Source organism: Amphiura filiformis, chromosome 5 (genome assembly GCF_039555335.1).
Source record: "Amphiura filiformis chromosome 5, Afil_fr2py, whole genome shotgun sequence".
NCBI lineage: Eukaryota > Metazoa > Echinodermata > Ophiuroidea > Amphilepidida > Amphiuridae > Amphiura > Amphiura filiformis.
Genome location: NC_092632.1, coordinates 27,664,251 through 27,685,264, shown reverse-complemented (window position 1 = coordinate 27,685,264; position 21,014 = coordinate 27,664,251). Strand labels below are relative to the sequence as shown.

The 21,014-nt window shown below is 36.0% G+C and overlaps 1 protein-coding gene across 1 annotated transcript in view; it reads right to left on the bottom strand.

Annotated features, from left to right (window-relative positions):
- LOC140152902 (dmX-like protein 2) overlaps positions 1-21,014 on the bottom strand; it is a 192,556-nt gene that overhangs the window by 11,109 nt on the left and 160,433 nt on the right.

Sequence of the window (21,014 nt, the reverse complement as noted above, 5' to 3'; positions counted from 1 at the left end):
TCCTTAGTGGTTGATGGTGACGTTTCCTGGCATCTCATGTCTAGCCAAGCTGGACCTGATGAAGAGGTTCATCAGACCTGCTGATTAATCAGCTAAATAAAATTCTTTGTCAAGACCAAAAGAAAAACATACATTTTTCTGCTGACAGTTTCCCCAGAAACCTTCTGGCTTTCTCAAAGTGTTGATGATGTTATTAATTGATCAGCTTAGAGCGGGAACCTTGACCATATCTTATTGTTTAACCGGAAGTACTCCTGTCTCCAACGTTCGTCTTAAGGAGAGGATTGAAGATGTGATTTGGAAAGAATGTCCACTCGTCTTTGTGCAGGAGTGCTTCAGGAAGTTCTAGTAAAATAATAACATCTGTTTAAGGTTCCATAACATCAACAATTTGAGAAGGGCAGAAGGTTTCTGGTTAAACTGTCAGCAGAAAAATGTAACTTTTCCTTTGGTCTTGACAAAGACTTTTTAAAATAATGGTTTCTACTGGGACCGTCACCTCACATTATACCTCCCATCACATGATCACACACCAACCCCCTAATCAATAGAAACACACCAATTGTCATCAACATCTATTCCTGCCTTTTATTTCCAACACTATTCCCACTAGACACCTGACCGATGATTACACTATAATCACATCAAGGCTTTGTACCACAATTTTACTACTTACTATTTCAAGCAAACAAATTTGACTAGAGTGAGTTTATCTAATTCTCGTCTTTAATATTAGCCTACCTGCAGGATGGTGATGTCTATAAAAGATGGTATGATTGTTTTTCTTCACTTTGCACTTATTTATCATAATTGTACAATTTACCTTGACATGCATGTAATAAAAGTGATATAACAAAGCAAAAATTCAATAAAACTTATAAATAGCCTTTTTGTGCTCAACTCCAAAAACTCACCCACCCACCCACCCACCCAATGACCCAACTTTATATTTAATAATTCATTTGTAAAATATATTGCTTCTAGCTAGGGAAAGATTACACTACAAAAGAAATCTTTTGAGCACCTGAATTCCAGTAATATATAAAAATATTATCAATTTGGCAAATTCTCTGATGATGAGTGCCACCTCATCACAAAGGAAACTGCATACAAATAACCAGCTACTTGATTTAAGAGATGACATTTAAGGCTTGTATGATTAGGTAATTGTGATGCATTATTTATCACAGGCAGTAGAAGCTTATTCAACAAGACTCAGGAGGACTTTGTGGTGATTTACATACATGAATGATACATGTGAATGATGGGATTTCCTGTCAACTGGCTGACTGATTGATTTTGTTACTACAGATATCGAATTTGCAATGCTATTTCGTATCAATAAACAATTACCACTTTAAAGTGACACTCATAGATTTTGTGCGATAATGACAAAATGTGTTTTTTTAGAATGTCCTTTGACTGTGGTACATCCGTAAATGAATGAACATGAAAAACCAAAGGTACCAACATGTTTTGATAAAATAGCAAAGGTTTGTAATTATACCGATTTTAAAGTATGGGCAGTGGTGGCACAGGTTTTTTCTTGCCCTCCAGCAGGATAAAAATTCACAGCTATTTTTTGGCAAAAAATTACCCTATAATTGTGCAATTTCTGCCCTCCCCCACTGTCCCCCCTAGAAAATAATTCCAGGCACTACCACTGGGTATGGCAATTATTTTAAAAACTTGCTGGTAATATGTATTGTCATGTCATTTTCTGAATATAGAGGGCTCTCTAGTTGTATTTGTAATAGTGGTGTGTGCTGGACATAGAATATAACCTAACAATGGTTATTGCTTTAAAGTTCTGCTATCTACTGAAGATAGCAATGTGCCTGTATTAAGCGCTTTCTAAAAATAAAACCACACATACAATCTTCACACTCTCGAGTACTATAATTTGGTACAAGAGCCTATAAAGCATTACCCTAAAATATTTGGCATTTCTGATGCCAGAATTTTATTTAAAGATTACCAGTGTACTAGCAGTGGACTCTGTTAGCTCAATGTTATAACTTACAATTGGTATTTGTGAGACCTGAAGTTCAATCCCCACTAAGCTCTGATTTTTTGCTCTCTCAATTTATTAAGTTAGCTTGTCTGAGCCTCATGAAGTCATTTCAAAATATTTTTAAAAAATTGAAATTTAAAAGGAAGGAAAAATTCTGCAAAATATTGTTAATTTATCACAAATATTAGGGAAATGCAGGAGCAGTATTGGGAGTTCAAATGTCTTCTTCGTACCAGATGATAATTTTCGTCAAATTATGTGACTTTTGACAGACTTTCCCTTGGGAAATTTGTTTAGGATATATTTCTATGCTTCCTTTACATATCATCAAATGGTATCTCTCTATAATTAAACAAATAAAATAACTAGCCCTCACAATGATATCTTTAAGGTATAAAGATTATTAAACAGGAAACTGAATGTTAGAATGAATGGATGGTTCTGTTTTTGTATTTAAACAAAAACAGAACCATTTGTGATTTGATTTGTGATTTGTGATTTGAAAGTGTTTCCTTTCTGCTAAGGAAGCAATTTATTATCAAAGTTCAAGGAGTTTTTTTTTTATTACACGGCCATGCTAGAGAATATTATACATACAATACTTGTACTCTCTCCCACGCACAAAATCCAAAGTGATAGAATCTCCTCCAATTATTATATTCCTTCATTAATATTCAATATGGAGCTATTGTTATATTGTTCAAATGGAATGACAATACTATTGTTTTCTATCGTCTCCTACCATTTCAAATCACTAATTTGTCAAAAATAGATATTTTAGGTGTAAAAAATGAACAAATTCAAAGATTCAACTGCTTTTGATGTGTTATGATGTCATAAAACTCCTACCACTTGACATTTCAAAAATACCACTGTTTAATTTGGGTAAGTCATCAACAACAAAAACTTCAATTTAACAACCTTTCTTTAAATCCCTTTTGAGCAATTTGATTGAATTCATATAATTTGGCTGATTTTGTTTGATAAGATGTGTGATACGTGACAAAATTCAAAAATTTCAGAAGTATGATGTCATTGTTTCTGTAACCTAGTTTTGATTCATAACACAGGAAGTTTTCTTAACATTTCACCACTAGGTCAAAGTCAGTCTAGTCTCCTAAGCAAACTAGTTGCCCTTTTGAAATTTTATATAAATACTATTTGTTACCAAACAAGTATTCTAACCAACTCAAGTCAAAACAAATTAAGAATGGCAGTCTTTTCCAATGCATTTGACATGATTTAATTGGACGTCGTTATTCCATCTGTGGATTTTCCAGCCTTTATAATCAGCCAATCAACACCTCACTTGTCTGTATGGAAGTAAAGCCTAGTTAATATGATGAGCGCATCAAAAGCTTAATGACGTCATCCATCTCAATGCAACCTGTCGGATTTGGCATCAGAGATGAACGATGAACAACGGGGGCATGTCAAGCTTGATATGAGGCAAATGAAATTTATGAGTAAATATTTTGCTATTATTCATATTATTAATTTTATTTTGATATAATGTTTGATCAGTTTGTTGTGTTTGACAAGATGAAAACATGTTCATAACATAGAGGGTAGGTATTGAACTGAAGGCCTGTAAATAATAACATTACTGCTCTTCTCCATCCGACTCATTAGCTCAATTGGTAGAGTATTGGTAGAGTGATCCGAAGATCCCAGGTTAAAATCCTGTATGTATGTGAAGACTTGTGTTAAAAAACTTTCTCATAATGCTCAGCACTGTTAGATTGCACACTAACTAGAAATATATAAGAAGCCATGATTGTTGTGGTGAGATGTAATACAGAATAAAAAAGGGTAACTGTTTTGCAAGCATTTGGTAGACACAACTAGCCAGAAAAAAGAATTTTTGTTTTTGTTTTATTTCTTCTTTAACCTGAGACACTCAGTCAGTTGAAAACACAATCATTTGTTCTTCCTTGAGGCCCAGGGTATTATACAACCAAAACTTACAACACAAAATAATGAAATTACTTTCTTTATGATTTTCCATCAGATATACCTTTTCCTCAAGTCTACAACATCCAATCAAAATAGATGCCGTAGTGTCATAATCACATCACGATGACACAGATACACAACTAGTAATCTAATTTATTGACAACAACAGACATTATAAGCCCTACATAATGCTCCATAAGATTTCAGAGAACCAATGCCAATTGTGGTACAGAAACTACATAAAGAATTGATGATATTGAGTCAACCACAGCTTGACACGATAATACTATATGGTTATATTCACAGCATGATCTATGACGGCTATGTAACAGCCTCAGGATGTTTTGCTACTCAAGGATACAGATCAAGTGCGACTAGGAGGCAAATCACGTAATCTGGGAGAAAAGTAGCAAGACATTTCAATGATTCTCAAGTACAACTTTTTAGTAAGTATTGTTAGCTTTACTTCAGTGTTTACTCAAAAGTGTTGCAATTTTATAGGCATAAATGTGGAAGACATAAGAGGTAAACGAGGTGGGAGAATCATGTGATTTGGCTTGAGATAATAGAAAAATGTAATAAGAGTGCATAAAGAACATAAGGACTTATGTGAGAATGAAACAAAATTTGAAAGTACATGTACATGGTGTGAAAGAAAAAGAGAGGAAGTAAACGAATGGAAATAGACAGAAAAAGACAAAGAGAGATAGAATGAAAGGTAAAAGGAGAGAGAGTATAAAAAAGAAAGGGTATCAAAAAAGAGAGGAAGCTCATCAAAAAGAAATAGAGAAAAAAAGAAAAAAAAGAAGAGCTCTATTTATTTGACATGTGATGCTATTTTCATACTAAAGATGAGAAAAGCACTGCGGCACCGACCGAGGTTGGGTTGGGGAAGCTATTTTGCTACACTCTCAGTCCGGTTGGGTTGGGGAAGCTATTTTGCAACACTGTCAGCCCGGTCACAGATTGGCGAGTCCAGTAATGGGTCGGGTTCAGTTGCGTCGGGTCTGATTATGTTTTCTACAGTTCCAAGAATTCAGTCCAGGTTCAGGGCAAACATTTAAGAGCTAGATATAAATCAAACTAAGTTGGCAACAACCACTCAAAAGTTCATAAGTATGATTTTGATGACATTTCGGTAGGCCTACATTTTGGCATTGACACTACATAAATGTACAAGGTAAGTCTGACACAAAATATATTGCATCTTCATCCTGCAATAAAACTTGTCATGATGATCTTGCCGATCCAGTCAGGAAGTGTCAGTGATACCAGGTTGAAAATGGATACAGCCAGGTCGGGGTGTTTGGCCGTCAGGTTGTTCCGGTCAAGGAATTGAAAAAGTTAAAGTATGCCCCACTCATTCTGCTTCATACATGACACTTTTCATCATGTTTACGTCATACTTTTTGCTGTTCCATGAAGGTTAAAACTAGACAATATACGCTATTAAGCTCTCATTCCAGTAACTCAAGCCACAAGAGACTTGACAAGCACAGGCCATATTATGTGGCGCATGGATCAAGTATAATGTTCTACATACAAAGAGATATCTGGGGTAGATAACCAAGCTCTCATCCAATGAAATGGCCTCTTGGCACTTGCAGAGGGATTTACATCCATTTTGATATGCACTTACGGATACTTTTCCAATTTCTTTTGACCTCTGGGCTTTAATTTCTTTATGTATGATATTATTTTTGTGTGAATGCGAGAAAGCTGCAGTGCAATAGCTGCCTTCTGTGTTTGCAATACCATTGTCACCTTTCCACTGTAGGCTTGGGGACCACACTTTCCTTGGTGTTCCCTATTTTCTTATCCCTCCTCGCCTTTAACACCCACCCCAATTCTTTTCACTATTTACTCCCACTGTGATTTACTCCCACTGTGATTTTCATTAGATGCACAAGAGGTTTCTACCAAATATTTTTGCAAAGAGTTGACACTAAAGTACAATGTCATACACAGGTACTTCTGAGGTATCCCAGAAGGTACACAGGAATAGTGTGACATGATGTCATGCTCCATTAAGTTATGTATAGGGAATTATTTTATAAACTTTTTTGTAAATATTTCTTAAAGTAATTTGTTCCGGTCCCTGATTGATATTCTTGCACTAACTAAAACCATGACTGAGCGTCGAAATGTGTAATGGGGACTTGGGGTTAGGTTAGGGTTAAGGTAACACAATTTGACAAGCCACCACCCTCAGAAGTAATCAATTACACAGCAGCTTTTGCACACATAATGCAGCCGTCTTGTTTGATTCCTAATAAGATTTCAACCATTGTTAGCATATATAGCGTATCACCTCTTGGGTTTCCTAACACACACAACACTTTGAATTGTCTCATTCTTCCCAGGTCAAATTCAAACACAAATCTGATCAAAGTACAGAGGCTGCAGAAAAGCATACTTTTAATGCTTTCTTACAGTAAATTTGAATAGATTAGTAACAATAATGAAGTCATGTAATACACTGAAGTGTATGCAGAGGAGAGCTGCTAAAGGTGTACCAAAGAATAAGCCCACTAAACTAATAAATAACAAGTAACCCAAGTTTCAAGGCATCCATACAAACAGCACTTTAAAAATCCTCCTAATTAGGTTATTTCAGTATACAGCAGAGAAAGTGCCAAATTCACATTTTTCAGAATATCCCAAAAACTTTTGTCAATTTAACCCTAATTGTGAGAACATTGATGCAAACATCGACACATCAGAGTAACGTAGTTAGGGTATAATTTAAAGGCTTTCAGTATTTTTTGAAATAGGTCTATTAAGCAATTTCCATCCATGGAATACATTACAGTAATACCACTGAAATGCACATAAAACATAAAAATTCCGCTCTTCAGAAGCTAAAAAAAAACACGGACAACCTGAAGGTATTTCATTGTAATTTCACACACAAAAATTAACCCTGGCCAGGCACTTTGCAAAAGCAGCCCAATTTGGTTGGCATCTTAAAGCTGCAGAAATGGGTAAATAAACCATGGCATTGGCATTTTCCCTTTGTGTATGACTGTGTTTTGTGAAAAAGCACCATGACAGCTTTGTGAATAACATACAGTCCTCTGTCACATTGTTGTGATCAAAGTCACACATAAACAGATCATGTAGACGTCATAGATGCAAATCTCAGTGGGCAAAGAAGTCTTCGGCACAATTACAGGGTAAACAAGAATTTTCACTTCAATTTCATGATATGATAATAATAACCCCAATGCTTTTTTCATGACTTCAATTGCCTCGGAAACTGATGTTACGCAGGTCAGAGCCCGGATAAGCACATTGGCAAATAATATTATATATGCGTAGAAGAAGAACAGAATTGTTATAGAGATTTGAATTTTCCCCTTGTATGTGTGCTACTGTATGGTCTATTGTTTTATAATAGCCGGACATGGGTGAACCTGATAACACATGAAACTATTTAAGTAAATCAACATACAATGTAAAATGCTTCTTTAGTATTTGATCAAGAAACCTATGTGTTTCAATTATAAATCAAATAAACAGCTTTTCTTCTAACATGTGACAAAAATATATACATGGTGTCCCAAACGTCTTTTTACCATTTTAAACATTGAAATTCTTAACAACCAACCGTAAACATGAAGGTATATTTGCAAAGAAAAAACTCGTGCAATTATTTTGACACCGAATTTGACAAATAAACATCAGGTATGGGCATATTTCACACAAAACCATCCATGTATCCACTACCTCCTCTCAACATTGAGACCAATTTCTCCACATTCAATTCAATTACAATATCATTATTATTAAACAGTTCTCATATTATAATAATAGATTATCAAGATGATATATAACACCAAGAAATGTTTACTTATGCTTTGATTTTACTAAGAATCAAGCCAGTAAAAGCTCTCTTCTGTAATATTCCATCCTTCTATGCTCTGTATGGATTCTCTGATTTCTCTCAATAATTTGCAATGCACAGGTGGATGAGGAAAGACAGGGAAGTCAACATTGTACATAAGTGTCATTCTTCTTATTGCAACTTCAAGCCAAAGAAAAACAATCAGTTATTTGCCATTAAATGTGCTCCAAAGTTGAGGCATATTCTAAATATTAAATGTCACATTTTGATCTTCAGTTGGTGATTACCATCCATATGACCAGGGCCAGGGGTGAAAGTGCTATTTAACCAAAAATTAATATATATTATGAATCATTCAGTCGTAGAATCAGAAGATGAATTATGAATAAAATACTGGACTGTCATTTCGAATTTTGCAAATTTTCATCCAATCTCATTGGATTTCATCTGGCAACTGTAAAGATGCTCCTGTATTGATCGTAATCACTTGCATGAGATTCATCAATAATCAATATTCCCGGTTGTCTCTGATTACAATCATACAGGAGCATCTTTGCAGTTGCCAGATGAAATCCAATGAGATTGGATAAAAGTTTGCAAAATTCATACGGTCAGTCCAATATTTTATTCATAATTCACCTTCTGCTATTTAGAGAATAAAGCTATTGTTTTTAGCTGCTAGAATGTATCTATCGTCTCATATAACACGGGCGACATTATTATTTTAAGTAAAACAACGAGGCGAAGCCTAGTTATTTTACGGCATAAATAGTGATGTCGATAGTATATGAGACGATAGATGCTTGACAGCAGCTAAAACAATACCTTTATTCTCAATTCTTAAACACTTCAATTCAAATAAATATATTAATCAAGAGTATACCAAATTTTCGAATGTAAGTTCATATGTGCTGGTAATGAACAATTTCCAAAAGTTAAACTGACTTTCATACCAAATTTTAATCCAATTAAATCCTACATTTTACAAAGAATTACCTAGGGCTTCGAATCGATCAGTCCCGTTGTTGCTATGTACCTCTGTACCAGTATCACGTCGACACGCACAAGCTAAAGTGTGTGATATCGTGTCATAACACACGGGTAAGAACCAATAAGATTGCAAGAACATTCTCAAGTGTTTAAGGAATTGACTATATACCCATTGTCAGATTGGAAATTAGGCTATGAAGAAATGATTTCAATCTATCATCATCAAACATGTCATAACAGAAGGATTTTTGTCCAATTTCACAGGTAAATAAGATTTAAAATAAGATTAAAATTCAATTTCATAATTCTCAACAAGAAACACATTTGTCTTATAGTACTGACATCTTACATTTGAGGTGTATTTTTGATTGGTCGGGTATGTTATATATTAAATAAGGAAGGATAATATATCATGTTTGATATCAAAATAATTGTATGAACCAGGTGGTGGTCGCAATGCATCCTCTAAATTCAGTAAATTTTCATCGTCAACCATGTAATTGAATGGGATTATTTTGAAATTTTAAAACGCTTGAAATATCTCAAACAAATAGGCCTATGTTAATAAATAATATAAATACAAGCTAAAACCGTTGGGGTTCAATAATGAACCATAATGAACCCCACAAAACTAACAGAGTATATGGAAAATGCCATACGGCCGGGCGGTTTCACAAGTTGCCGACTCTATCATGCCACTCGCCGCCTGGTATGAACTTGCTCTTTCCAAATGCGTATTTTGATTTTGATTTTCCCTTAGCAATCCTTGTGGAAGATAAGATGGTTTAAAATGTTTAAATGGTAAAGAGACCTTTGGGACATCCTGTATCTAAAGTAGTATCTTAAGGAAACTGCTCCAAGTGGACATGTTGTTTTTAAACAAACTTGTTAATGTTGGAAGGACACTTACAACACCCACTGCTTTAGCTTCTCCGTCTGAAGGGTTTACAACCAAGTCAACTTCTCTATTATCCACTTTTTTTTCTTGTATTCTATCAATTTGCACAGGATATTGGCAGAGGCTTAGATAGAGAAAAAAATACGACTGAAACTAACGTATGGCTCTAAAGCCAGCAGACAAATATTATTGTAGAAATCTATTTCTCGGTGTATTATTCCAAGGCAGATTGATGATGAGTATCTTTTTTCTGAATTGAATGATTTTGTATCATAAAGAAATCTCAATCAAAGAGAACATAATCCAAGTCATTTTCTTCGGGTATTAGGACCCTCTTCTTTATTATTGTTTAAGCTCAATTCCAAGGATAAAATCCATTTAAATTGAATTATTAATAGTATTGCAACATCGAGTCATGAATGTTTAATTTCAAATAAGTTTTTAGTACAAGTTGTGTAAATATCAAGGGTTTCAAATTCTGCTTCCTTATCGGGTAGTATTTCAAGAGGTGTACCAAACTAAATCCGCCTTTTTCAATATATAGAATCCCATCTTGGCTTCTAAGCCGACTAATTTGTTTGTTCAATCAACCTCTACAAGAAATGACAGGGCCAATGAAGTTGTACAAGTTGAGCTACTACGGATCTGCTGTTAAGAATGGTATCGTGGACCTGCTTGTAGCTTGCAAGAAAGTGTAATAAATACATGTGTTTGTGATCATGACTCTAGAGGATGCAGGTTCAAGCCAAGGCAAACGCTGTGTTGTCCTCTCTGGGAGCTACTGTCTTTGTTTGTCCAACACAATATAATGATCAGAGCACAGCCAAAGTCAGTTTCAGAGAAGAACGGCAGTCCTTTGCTCAGATTGACGCGAGCGTCCTGTTAATTAGCGACCTACACTGAGCTTTGTGTTCCCTTCAAGAGCGACAAACTGCGCTGACCAACGTTTTGACGCATAACCGGCCAATCAAATTATCGGTCTGTTGTTATGATTGTCAGACCATTGAATCAGCCAATCAGAACCCCACTTCCGTGTTTATGCTCTGCATGCTTTCACAACTGCCGATCTTCTCTGAAAAAAACTGTAATGCAGTAGCCAAGATGCTAAGCATGAGAAGAAGGACTATAATATGTTGCTTCCTTTGGTGCAAGTGAAGTAAACTGTTTGGATGAATGTTTGTCACAATACATTTGTGCCCATTTTAACCGTAAATCAAGCAAAATACTGTTGGCACACTTTAAATGTGTTTACATCTTATCAATTTCTGCCCCTTCTACACAATACAGTGTTGAGTAAAGCCATGTTGGCAGTAGACCTGCACCGCCCCAATATTGATTGATTGAGGGTGGCAAAAGAGGGTGTCTGCTTCAACAAATACATGGCAGACTTGTGTATCTCAATAGCATGGTTGCGATGGTGCTCGTTTGAAGAACAAAAATGTGCAAGTGAGCCAACTATTTATTTCCTTGATTCAGGCTATGCTGAAGACTGAGTAAAAAATGGGACAAATAGTTTGTTTCTGATACATAAATAGATAAAGTGGTCATCACCCCAATTATAATCTTAACCCTAATTTCTTATACTAAATCTTATCCCTAATCCTAACCATAACCTAACAATAAATCTTATCTCTTGTCTTAAGTACAAGTACCATCTAGTAAATTAGCAATGTGACAAATCTTGCATTCAAACACATCAAACAAAAAAGCGAGGTCTAAGACACAGTCCACACTAGTAATTTGTCATCATGATGTTGTTATTTCCCGATTATGACCGGATTATAATTAATGAAAGATTAGACCAGCGGTTCCCAAACCATTGATCTCGACCCTTTTGGGAGTTTTATAGCCAAAAAATGACTGTATGCCTTTAATTAGCTTAATAAATATCCCAAATAGTTGTGAATTGGGATATTTCTCTACTGTGTACCATTTCAAGTGTATAGAAACTGTAAAAAAACTTTTCAGAATGTCAAAAATGTTGAAAGAAAAAAAACTTTTTCTGGAATTTCCAAAATCGGGATCGCTATTCATTTGTACAGTAAAACAAAAAAAACCAACTTTTTTCCAGATTAGGGTAGGTCAGTTGAGGACAAGCAAACAATCCTTTTTTTTGGCCTGAGAAATGTTTTTATCTTTCGTGAATGATGACATGATTGTAGTATGCTGACGACATTGAGCGGACACATGATACTAATGTTTTTGTAATGCGATTATGACACGATCGTAATCAACAGGGAAAAACACACTTGTGTGGACCGGGTCTAATATTGCAGATTTTTGGTAGGAGTGTATGCGTTTGAGAGATTTGATTGCCGAGCTGTATCAGGTTACCAGTGTCTTGACATTTATCTATGTTATACTTTATATAACTGATACTTTAATTCTAGACAACTCACTGGTTGATTACCATTCAATAGTTTTACCATTAACCAACTGCGTTCGATAGTTTTTACCATGACAATGATGCTTACACCGCTGGATTAGTGTTACAGCGTTAAAGAAGCACCTCATTTGACTTGAGGCAGCTATGACGTGGATCCACATCTGTTGAAGTGCTTGAGGCAGCTATAAGGTGGATCTATATCTGTTGAAGTGCTTACAATCGCATTAGCAAGCCTGCTCACGTTGCTCATATTCTATTAACAAGCAGACCCTAGTGCAGTCCACACAAAGGTGAGTAGTATTATGTTATGATGGGACCTACCAAGATCAGATGCGTATCTTAAGTGCATATCTTAAGAGCTTGTTTTTGACGTCAGAATGATGACCATCTGTCTTCAAATAAAGTGAAAATGTTCACCATGCTTGAGGCTGTACATTAAAGCCAGTATAGCACAGGATTAAGTAACATTATTTCAAATTCCAAGTGATACATTTTTAAAGTCAGCAATGGTCCCCTTTTTCCCCTTCTTTTATCCTCAAAGAAAGAAAATAAAAGGAAAGCCCAAATCCAATTTTAAAATTAACCCTTGTATTAAGGAAGGCAGAAAGTAAATAAGTTGGGGATTTTCAGATGTAACCAGTCTGGTTGCTCCAAGGAAGGCAAAAGCCCAGTCACTGAATAATTCTGTCCCAGATTGAAGAAAAAAGTTCCAAAAAAGGGCAGATTTAACTTAAATTTGGTTCTAGCAAAGAGCAAGGCTAAAGTACCCTATCCACAAGCAATCTTGAGGATGTCAGCTCCACACTCGCTGTAACACATCGCCATCTGAGGGAGCTGAGCAACATCTACCCCTGGTCATGACCCAGAGATACATGCAGAAAAAGCATCAAAGCTAAAAAAAATCTTGTATAATGATTTAGATTACTTTAAAACCTCACTTACACGGGAGATGTTCATGTGTGTACATAGAACAGAGCTTGGATGTGTTTGACACCATTTATTCTGTGTGTTTAACCAATTTACCTTGCTTTGACTGAAGTCTATTTATGTTAGGCATACACTGGTACTACTCTTTGATAACTCGTATTAAGCAAGCATACCTAAGCTAAGTGTGCTTTATGTACTGTATGACCAGAGTGTGCTTTTTAAAATTTCACATGCGTAAGTTGTAACATTATTCATGCGCAGCAACAAAATTAAAACTTATCACGGATTGAAGATTGAACCAAGTATGCACCTGTTACCGGTCTCAATATAGTCTGTACGTATGCCTTCCTCGAGCCATGTAATTTAGATATTGATTTCATAATGACAAGTATATAAAAGTACACATTTTCAGAATGGAAATGATGCAGGGAATCAAAATAGCATAACAGATTCCTGCAAAAAATGAGCAGTTTTGAGAAAATCACAAAATCTGATTTTACTTTACTGCCTTGAGAAAGGCATGGGGACTCTAGTTCTAACAAACAAATATCAGGCAATATTAGAAATGAGTTGACCAAATTCCACCTGCAAACCTCAAGTGGCACAAAAATAACCAGTTTTTCAATTCAAATCTCCCATCATTGTTATACCATCTAGAAGCAAATAAATGGCGGGCAAAATTTTACGTCTTGGGATGTAGAACTTGGCAATAATGCAGTCATATCGTCCACTAAATCCTGCCCATTATTTCGCCTAAGTAGAAATAATCCACACCCTTGTGGGTACTTGCTAGACGACATAACAAGATGCGATTTTTGTTTCTTTCCCTAGTTGGCCAATTTCATTTTTCGACCTACTTTACTCGGGATCTGAAATTGGTCATATGCTTGGTACCAAGCAGTCATTTTGGCTGATTGCAGAAAATGTTTGTACACACCAAACTAGGACACTTAAGCCAGAGTTAGTGTTACATGCAGAGAACTATAAAAAAACCCAAATTATCCTGTAATTGCCCAAGAAGTACTTAAAATAATGCAGCAATCAACCGTTGAATTGAACCATATTGCATTGCAATATGTCTATCGCACCACACTTTAAAAATGGGCTACAATTATTTAGGTGCTGTTCTTATGATTGCTATACAAGCTGAAATGTGTCAGCAGCTTACCCAAAATGGGGAGCATTATGCTTTGTTACACCAGGTAAATCAAACGCTTCGATATGGAGTGTCAATTTAGATACATAATGTTTGCATTTGTCTAGACTATACTTAATTACTTTTACACTACTTTAGTCAGGGTGGCCCATGTACCATTTCACAGACATTTGAGATAATAAATGAGTTCAACCGCTTTCAAACCTGTTTAAAAGTACATGAATTGCACACCAACTTGAAAAGTAAGGTGCAATTTTGTATTTTGTATCACATGAAAAAACATATTGGAAGGCTGGCAGCAAAACCTCATATGCCATAAATTAAATGATACGGTATCTTAAACTATTACGTAACAGATAATCTAATGGAAAAAGCAGTTTAAAAATTTTCAACAGATAACATTCCAGCACAAATCTGCCAAAAATAAATTTCACCTCCCACATTTTACAAAATATAAGGAAACCACTGGCAAGTTGCATTAGCTGAGATAGTAAGATACTGTAACTGGGTCTGACTATGCGTAATACTATAATATCCGAGCAAAAATACGCTTCTAATGCCGTATCTAGGGTTTTTGTCGCAGGATAGCGAGTCCCTAGGATCAGAGACAAATCTAGCGTTGCCCTGGAAACTTAGCAATCAAGCTCTCTACTTGTTGCTAAAGTGAACTACTTTGGCTAGCTTTCTGTGTGTTTGTTTCCTACCCTGCGGGCCTGAATTGATACATTCACTGATCTCCGGATGCCTGCAAGTAATGTGTCACGATAACAATACCATATAAGCTGACCAATTTTCCATTTGCAAGTGAAATGAAATAGAGGCGTAGAAATCTTAGACGTAAATCAACACCAATGGGTATCTGCATGAGTCTTTTAAATGCAGAATGATTCGGATCAATTATATCCGTGAAGTCTATAGTCTGACCCATCTCAAGTTGAGAATGCCATCAATGCATTACACGGTTGCATGACTAGTGTATGGACAAAATCACCCTTCTATGTGTGTGTATACCCTCCATGGGATTCCTCTCAATTTGAGATGATACACAAACAATGTATGTGTATGCAAAAACCGATATATCCATTTTTCTTAATTTGAGATAGGCAAACATTACACAAATTATAGAGAACATAATAAGAAAATGTGTACTGTTGTTGATCATAGTTTGCAATACATACATTGGATTTTTAAGGGGTATCAACTAGCATTACAGAACAGATGTTGGTGGCTTTAACACAAAAAGTTTAGCATTTATCAGCTTTTACATCTGAACTCTTCACATGTTTCTTCCATACTAACTATTTTTAATCCATATTGTAGACAAAAAAACGCACATAGAAATTGTTTGATTGGCGTAACTAACAGAACCTGGGGGAAAAAGAAAAAAGACACGCAAAACCCTCACCTTTTTATTACTTTTCCTAGAAAAAATATTTGTCCTTGACCCAACAGTATTTTTTCTAATAAGATATTTCTATATATAGCTTTGCAGATGCATACATAGTGGTAATAAAATGAAAGTAATTTAAATCAAACTTCAACACTACTAGTACTTCTATATTTTGCTTATCGGGAGCACTTTTGAGGAAGTTCATCGTCAGGTTGGTCTCTAGTCGTTTCCAAGGAAAACATCAGAGCTAACAACATCGGCTAATGATGAGGAAGTTCCTCCAAAGCGCTCCCGGTAAGCGAAAATAAACAAGTAGCATTGAAGTTTAATTTATATTAGTTTCAAGATATTTGATTATTTCTATTTTAGTTTTATGTTGAAAATTAAGTTCTGATATTAAGCATATTTATTGTGTGTATTTCTTTAAATATTGTTTGTAGTTCTTTGAAAGTTAAATTTGTTTGATTCAGTTCCAAATGTACATAGACTTGCTTTTTTTTTACACATTATGAGTTCTCTGAGTTGATTCATAGGTAAACTTGCTTTCCTCATATTGAATCTTTTTGATGTGGATTGATTCACAACCTGCAGACCTGCATTATGAGTCCAGATTGATTCCTGATCCTCTATACCTGTGTTACCCATGGACAACAATGAAAGTAGAGCAGGAGCTGACTGGCCTGCAAACTCACCATAATTACCATGTACTGCACTGATAAAATGCATCAAGATGTATATTATATCAGCCTAAAAATTTCCTAGAGGCACAATAGATGTCACACAGTTTTGTATTTCAGTGATTTCATCGGGGCAAGTACAAATAAATGAGCAATTTTTACACTAATTTAGCCCATAATGAGGTGGTTATATTGGTCTTACTTGAACCTAGAGGAGGATAACATTGCAAGTTTGGGTTGACTTTACCCTAGCATTTGGAATCAAAAGGGTAATTATGGTTATCCCTGCTGCCCATCCTTCCCATGTCAATATAAATGCCCTGCGAAGCAAGGTTTTTTTTCACCTAATCCTGGCATGAGCTAATAATGTCACTTTGTGTGAAGTAACAAAATGGACAAATCAAGTACATATTGGGTGTTTTGTTTAAAACATTTCTTTCATCAGCTCTATCAAAACATCTTATGGCACCCCTTAGTATGAATTTGATGTTGAATACTTGACTACAAATGTACTACTTTTCCTTTGAAATCTAACATATTTAGTACTCCATGCACCGAGTCATTTCAAGAGGGTACTCATTATACTATAAAATAGCATTCAAAGTATTGTATGGAATTTGCCAAGTGACAACTATCTAGCACCCCTTTCTAATGCAACTGCACAATTCTGTCAAATGCAAGGACTAAAGAGATACAGACGAACTCCAAACAGTCAAAGTCTCAGCATCACCCAATAATGCGGGCCGATTGGTCCATGAAGTGCGACCGACGAAACTGATACGCACACCGCATCCCATCCCTTAAGTGACTGATTTAAGTAATCTTTTCTTAACTTCTTTGTGGAGTTTAAAAGGAATAAATGGAGATAGGAAACTACTTTTAATCTGCGTTTCTTGCTAAAGCTTGTCAATATTCATTTTGTTGTGACGTGGATAGGTTATGAAAGCGTCCTTGCTCTCTCTTACGACCACTTATGTAAGACCCACCAATTATATTCCAGCCTAAAAACAATTGCTGCCACTGATTTGATCTGATCAAATGGGCAACTCAAACAATCCAAGATAAATTGACCTGATATCGTGCAAAAACATTTGGATTGTGGTCAAATTGTCATCTGCAGAGAGTGCTTTTGCCATTAGCAAATTAAAATTGTCATTTCGTGGCCACCCACGAGCATCACACTTTCTCACTTGTTTTTATTCTTTCGCACGCAACGGTGCAAATATGTACTTGCCCCCAACTAAGTCAGAGCTGCTTCCATCCTGGGCAGGGCTTACACCATGCTTACACTTAACCAGTTGCCGTGGTTTGCAACTTCCCCAATACGCATTTCAACTGGTTGATTTTGTTTAAGGTGGGTCAGAGGAAAGCATGGCCTACAATCTTGGAAATAAGTACTTGGAACGCTTGGCACACTCTGCCGTAAATTCTGTCCAGAATTTCTAATGATCATGGAAATGACGTATATTGTGCTTGGAAATAAACATGACATCTACAACAATGATTTACCCTTCCCCCCTCCCCATCAATCAATGTTGGACACATTGGGAAACCGCTGACGACATTGGCATTTCTCAACATTGCATGGGGGAAAGGGGGTGACAGTTTTCCGTTATTTACATGCAAGCGTTCCAAGACTTATTTCCAAGATTGTAGCAGTGTTTGCACTCAAATTTTGAGACAAATAAAGCTGACACACTAGATCTAAGAACATCACAAGATCACAAGGCTTGATATCAGGAGCATCAATTCTGTCCCATGTACATTTGTTTTGATATATTATTAGCCTTAATTCAAGAACCACAAGACTTTTGCAATTATTGGCTTCCTTGACTCATTTCCTATTTGAGCAATGTATATTAAGAAGTACACTGGAGTTTTGTAGTAAAATAACTAAAACTGGAAACATATGGCTCCTATCATGATGCCATCCCACTTGCCTTAATATAACATGAGATTTAGTGCACAATGATAAAATTGACAGCTTAACATCCTGGCAAGCATGCACCAAGTTATGACTTACATTTAATGCCAGATCCCAGGGCTTCAATAAATGAGCAGGTATTGTAAGAATGATATAATGTGTTATTCCAGTTGAAATCCATACACCCCCTGTGGAAGACATGACCTTAATCTCCCACACAGGGGTGTAGATTCCAAATGGAGCCAGCCATTCTATTAACCCCATTTAAAATGCACACTCCCTGTGTAGAATATTAAGGTCATGTCTTCCAGGGGGTGTATGGATATCAACAGGAAAAGCCGAATATCAGTTTATCTGTATAATGAGATGTAAAACATCAGCATACAAGACAAACAAGTTAATTTTGTTACACCTACATAGGACGTCCTTCAACCACAATTACAAAGTCAGCACAAAGACAAAACAAGTTGATTTCTTGATTATTGCATCCATTATCACACACTAAGCATCTCTCAACCTTTAAAAAGTTTGTCTTGACGCATTTGCAAAAATTCACAAAACAACATAAAGCCAACCTTTTTAAGAGCGCAAATATAACGAGGTAGTATTACGGTGAGCTAACACCCATTTGTAGCTAATAGGAGTCTGAGGAAACTAATATAGCCTTTGCTACTTGCAGGTGCATCACACTGTGACAATAAGGGGTGACTGTCTGGAGCATTTCAATCTGGATTGATCTACATCTGTGCACACTTGTTTCATTTATTGTGCATCCTCACAGCTTGTCCCAATCTAACTAGGCAACAGAGTGAAGAGTTTGCACACAAACTCACGCCCCCCATCAATTTTCTAGCAAAAATAGATCAATTTCGGCCATACAATGCTGAAATTTCAAGCTATCTTGTGCAAGTAACCTTACCATGGTCCATTCATGATCAGAAATTGCCGCGATATGCCATGACATCGGCATATACAGTAAGTAAATAAAAAATCATTGATCCCAAGTTTAAAGTTCATCATATCGGCATCATTTGTAAGCTTACCTAACAATTTTTTCAGGAAATATCGTTGTCGCCCCAGGGTGTTTAATAGAGTAAATACGGTATATTTCTTTTTTGAATTATATTCACTGTATTTAGTAACCCTTCCTGATTTACCAAGTTATCTCTTTTAATACAAAAATAATAATAACAATATAGATATCTAAAATACAGAAGGCAAGCATTAGATATGTTTTGCATCTGAACATTTCAAATGTTTCATGAAATCAGGACATAGTATGTGCACTGTACTTAGTACTGCAAAATTTGCAGCAAATCAGTCGGAATTAGATTAAAAATGTCTGTGTAGAAAACCCCTATTGTTACTTGAAGGCTGGACGGCCATACATCAATCCATTAATTGGAGTATCCGGTAGACTTGCTCTTACATTTCACACTTGTCCTAGTTAATGGTGTGTACCACCACAGTCTGTGTGCTACGTAACTGATAAATGCACACAAACCTATTGCCTTTCCTTGACGACACTTATAGAGTGTTCACTTAACCTTTTAACAGGTGGCACATGCTCAACTTACAATAAGTCATGGTTACGGCAAAATAAATCGAGCCGTTAAAATGAGCACATTCATGTCATCGTAATAGGATGTACCGAGTTTCAATCAATACCTATAAGCATGCATATTCTCAAGGCACTGTCTGTATCGTATTTGTTTGCTAAATTAGAACTTAACCTATTAGCCGTAAATGATTTTCCAATTCAACTTGCAGCTTCTGCTAATTTTAGCTGTGCACATCCATTGGGGCTAAAGCCCTGTGGTAGGTGAGTATGGATTTTGATGTTAAATGGGTTATATGAAAGCTTTACAAGTGTGCTTTGATACAAAGTGCATCTTTTCATTTCTTGTTGTTGCCGATAAGCTATGACCCAAATGTGCTTTGTTCTCTCGTCGGGACTGATGTGGGCGTCGCTCGCTCACGCAGCACACAGGATGAGTATTAACGTTCCTATTGCAGGCGTGACAGACACAATCAGGGCAAACAGATTGATAGAGGCTTAAATATACTCAATTTTTAAAATGGCTATACTTTGGATAAGACAGACGAGACTCAATATATTGCATATTGATGTGGATTGATGTGCTCACATTAGCACAATTGGTGCAGTGTACTTAGGCACTATGCACATGTTGATCAAGTAACGTAGTATTGATGAAGTACTGACATTTTAAGCAAGTTCAAAATAAGGTGAAGTACACAATTTAACTCAAGAAAGGAATACAGTGTACAAACTGTATGCAAACTAGAGCAAACACAAGAGAGCAAAAAATTTAAAATACTGCAAACTCCAAAATGAATATGCATATAGGATTGTATTCTGTACATTGATTCCAACTGACTCCAAAGAACAGGCATGACAATGGCTTTCTTGAAAACCACCTGAAAAAGTGTGTGACTTTGGCCTTAAGGGGGTACAACACCCCTGGCCAATTGTGTGCCTATTTTTGCATTTTTCTCATAAATTATAGCACATTGGTGACAAGTAAGATATGTATATTATAGGGGCAAGGACTACAACTATTGTACTGAAAATTTAGCAAATCAAAGCAAGTAGTTATTGATTTATTGATCAAATAGTGGTTTTACCTCATTTTTGACTGTAACTCCACAACTGTTGTATGTGTTGAAATAAAATTTCCAGTGCAGTAGTTGTAGTCTTTGCCCCTATAATATACATATCTTACTTGTCCCCAATGCGCTATAATTTTTAGAAAAATGCAAAAATAGGCACAAAATTGGGCAGAGGTGTAGTACCCCCTTAAAAGGCCCAAAATAGGCTGAAAAAATAA